Source organism: Cyprinodon tularosa, unplaced genomic scaffold (assembly GCF_016077235.1).
Source record: "Cyprinodon tularosa strain WSP-4 unplaced genomic scaffold, ASM1607723v1 ctg136, whole genome shotgun sequence".
Classification (NCBI taxonomy): Eukaryota; Metazoa; Chordata; class Actinopteri; order Cyprinodontiformes; family Cyprinodontidae; genus Cyprinodon; species Cyprinodon tularosa.
In genome coordinates, this window is record NW_024038178.1 from 175,140 (window position 1) to 178,840 (window position 3,701).

The 3,701-nt window shown below is 41.2% G+C and overlaps 1 long non-coding RNA gene across 1 annotated transcript; it reads right to left on the minus strand.

The window, feature by feature from the left end:
- Positions 1–669: 669 nt before the first annotated feature.
- Positions 670–2,991, minus strand: LOC119778631. The gene is made up of 5 exons (XR_005280096.1): positions 2,331–2,991; positions 2,142–2,249; positions 1,970–2,048; positions 1,743–1,889; positions 670–1,212 (listed from the first exon to the last, which is right to left on the minus strand). It is a non-coding gene; the product is annotated as an uncharacterized LOC119778631 (long non-coding RNA).
- Positions 2,992–3,701: the final 710 nt, after the last annotated feature.

The following is a 3,701-nucleotide window of genomic DNA, read 5'->3' on the forward strand; positions in this document are numbered from 1 at the left end:
TATTGGCCAAAAAGATCTTTCATTTGTGATGAAAAAAAGCCATTAAGGCTCTGATGTTGCTGCTGGTAAAGCAGTGCGATTATTTAAGCAGGGTTTCTAAACTTTTCCATATCCAATGCAAGGACTCTTTAAGGACCACAAACAGCATTTAACCTCTGTGATGGGTTAATACGTGGAAGGATTTTTTAACGCAATTTGAAGTTAAAAAAACAAATGACATAGAAGTTGTAAGAACAGGTCGAGTGATTATTTAGAAAACGTTCTTATTTAACTTCCACTAATGTAAATATGAGCGGAGCTTCATTCCCAAGGACCTCATGGAAATCTGGTCTGTTATTTGCTGATTAATTTGGAAAATAACGATGTTTGAACTATGCTCTTGTTTATTTTGATCAGCAGAGATTGACTTTAAAATGTTTTTAACATCTTTTAATTTTCATCCTCCCCTCTGTGCAAACCTATATATTTTTTCTGGAACCTCCACTGATGAACAAAGACCACAAACTTTATAGACCTAATTTGTTCAAACGCTGCAAGATGACCAGAACAATTGTTCTGTTTACATGAGAAACAATAATAACCACACATATGCTAAAGAGCTGCACTATAGTAATATTAAAACTCTTGCTCAAGTTGACTTCAGTTTGTTTATTTATAAAAAAAAAACATTTTACAAACACTTATTTCAAGAAAAATTAACAAAAATCAAACCTTTATTATAGTAATAATAAATAACAGATGAAGATAGAATGACAGGAATCCTTTAACAGAACCAGACCCAGTAGGCAGAATTTGATATAATTCAATTTTAAAAATAAAAACAAGTCACAGCTAATATGATATCAAGGCAATTTACATGAGAGCTTTAAAACAAAAACATGTAACAGAATTCAACACAAACACAGAATGAAATTCAATAATAAAAGTCAAGTTAGATCCTATTTACAGCATAATGAAAATAAATTCAGTGTATTATGGCGTTTAAAGAAACATATTCAATCCAGGGAAGCTCAGCCAATCTTCCATCAGTCCCTCCTCCTGAGCAATGAAGTGGTGACAGTAGAGAGGAAAACTAGCTTTAAGCAGGAAGGATCCTCCAGCAGAACCCGGCTCCATGTCAGCGCCCATCTACTGCAGCCGAGCGAGTCTTTAACAGGACAGCAGACGTCCAACAGACACAGAGGAGCCGGTCCAAGGAGCAGCTGACCATCTCTGGAAAAGAAGAACAGGAGTTAGTGAGAGAACACGCTGGTCTGTGACATTTAACACAGAAAGACTGAGAGAGGTGGAACTTTAACCAAGAGAAGAGGAAAACACACAGGGAGAAGCTAAAGCTAACAGCAGTGATAACTGTAGACAATGGATGCTTGGAGAAAATGCCTGAAAATGCTGCATTTGTTGGAGTCTACAGTCGGTTTCATCAGGGTCGTTTCTCTGCTTTAATAAGTTCTAAAAACCCTTCAGAGATCAACCAGGGGGAAATTCTCCCATATTGGATCAGAAGCTGCTTCTGAACTGTTTATCTGTGGTCTAATGGAAAAGTCAGAACTTCTGGTTCTGGTAAAGTTTTGGTAAAAGAGATGAAAATTTAGATGAACATCCATTCATGATGGAAAGATAAGGATTAAAGGTTAGACCACCTTGATGGGATGGTTTTGGCTTTTAAATCTATTTGTTCTGGATCTGTTTTTATTGTCATCACCAATACTGATGAACATCTGGAAGCAATAAAGGTTCTTTACCTTCTTTCTGGGTGGAGCAGACTGATGGTTTAGCTGCGGGGTCGTCGACGTTTTTCATTCCAGGACTCCAGAATGTTGGAGAGACGAGCAGAGGAGCCATGTTTCTCCTCCTTGGTGGTCTGTGTTCTCCATCCTCTGCTTCAGCTCCTTCATCAATGAAAGCAAAGCGTCGTCAGAGTCTGAAACTGTCTGCATGTGATTCCTCTCTAGTCTAACAACCAACATACCTTCAAACACGTGTGGATGGAGTCTGTTCCACGGAGATCCGACTGCTAGAACGCTGCTTCCATATTCAACCTTCTTTCCCTGTAAAACAAAAGAGGCTAAATTAATCTACAGAATTTCCTCGACACAAATTTTAAAGTTGAGTTTTCTGTTGTCGTGTTAATAAAGGCTTACTCCAGGTGTTTTCCTCTGTGTCGTCCTCAGGTGGGGACTGGGAGGCTCCTCAGCATCCTGGAGGTCCCGGTTCCTCACAGGAGTTCTGCTTTTGGACGTCCACAGAGTCTGAAGATAAATGAAAAACTAAGTGAGGCCACCTGAAATGTTGACTTTATATTTAAATGATGGATCATTGTTGCTCCTTACTGAACATGCTCTCACTGTTTACTGCTCCTCTGGTTTGGTCGCCGTAGATCTCATCAGCATCTTCTGACGGCCAAAAGCTTGTAGCGGCTCGGTCCGACATGGGATTCAGAAAACACAGAAGAGATCCACTGTGGTCAGAACTGGCCTAGATCATATGGAGAGTATGTCTGCAGAGGGTTCTTTCACCAACTGACCAGAGGAACATCTAGAACTAGATCAACTCACAGCTGAAAGCGGGTTCTAATAATCACAGTCACTCACAACCCACATCCTTCCATCAGTCCTGTCCTCTGCCTCAAACTGCTCTGAAATCAACTAGTCCCTCCAAGCATCGTCTTTACCTTCTCACCATCATCCCAGAGAACAGTTCAACTGATGACCTTAACAAGCTGTGTCACTGTTCTATTCTAGATCCAGTTGGTCTCCAGCAGCATTGTCCTGCTATAGATCAGGGCTTTCCAACTCCACTCCTCCAGAGCTGCTATGTTGCAGCTTTTAGTCACATCTCTTCTCCATCAGACCTGAATCGAACGGCTGAATTCCCTCATCAGTCATTCAGCTCTGCAGAGGTCTGGTAAAAGGCTGTTTGTTTGATCCTGGTGTGTTGGAGGAGAGATGCACCTGAAAGCTGCAGAAGCACTGCTGTAGAGGACTGGAGTTAGAGAGCTGCTAATCAGTCTCCACTACAGCCTTGTCCCTCTGCCTCTAGACTTTAAGTTTTCCTCATCTCCACTTTTAGACCTTTAGATTCTTAGTTTGACTTCCTGTGTTTTTGTCCCCAGCAGCGATGTCTCACTCCTTAGAGGTTTTGATGTGTCCCCAGCAGCGATGTCCAGCTGTTGCCTCAGTTTGGGTTGCCTCCTTGTGCTTCGCCTGTTTTCAACCAGGATTTATGTGTTTATCTTTTATCTATTTTTTTCCATTTGGCTCCATTCTGTTTTTGTTCTTGTAAAACCTTGTTCTTAACCCTTAGATTGTTTGGTTTGCCTTCTGTTACCTAGGAGATGGTCCAGCTCTGTCATTAGACGTAGAGCATGTTAGATTATTTCTGCTTTAACCAGCTCTCATGTTTCACAGCTTTTATAAATTGTAGCACGTCTCCAGTCTCTGCTCTGATGTCTGTGCTAAAGGAAAATTCTTAAGATCTAAAACTTAAATTAACATTTAGCAGCGGGGTAAAGAAAAGCCATGGCGCAAGACGCTACCTGAGGCATCCCTAGACCTGCCAGACTCCTTAACGTCTAAAAAACTAAATCTAGCAGCGGGGTAAAGAAAAGCCACGGTGCTAGATGCTACCTGAGGCATCCCTAGACCTGCCAGACTCCTTAACATCGTAAAACCAAAATCTAGCAGCGGGGTAAAGAAAAGCCA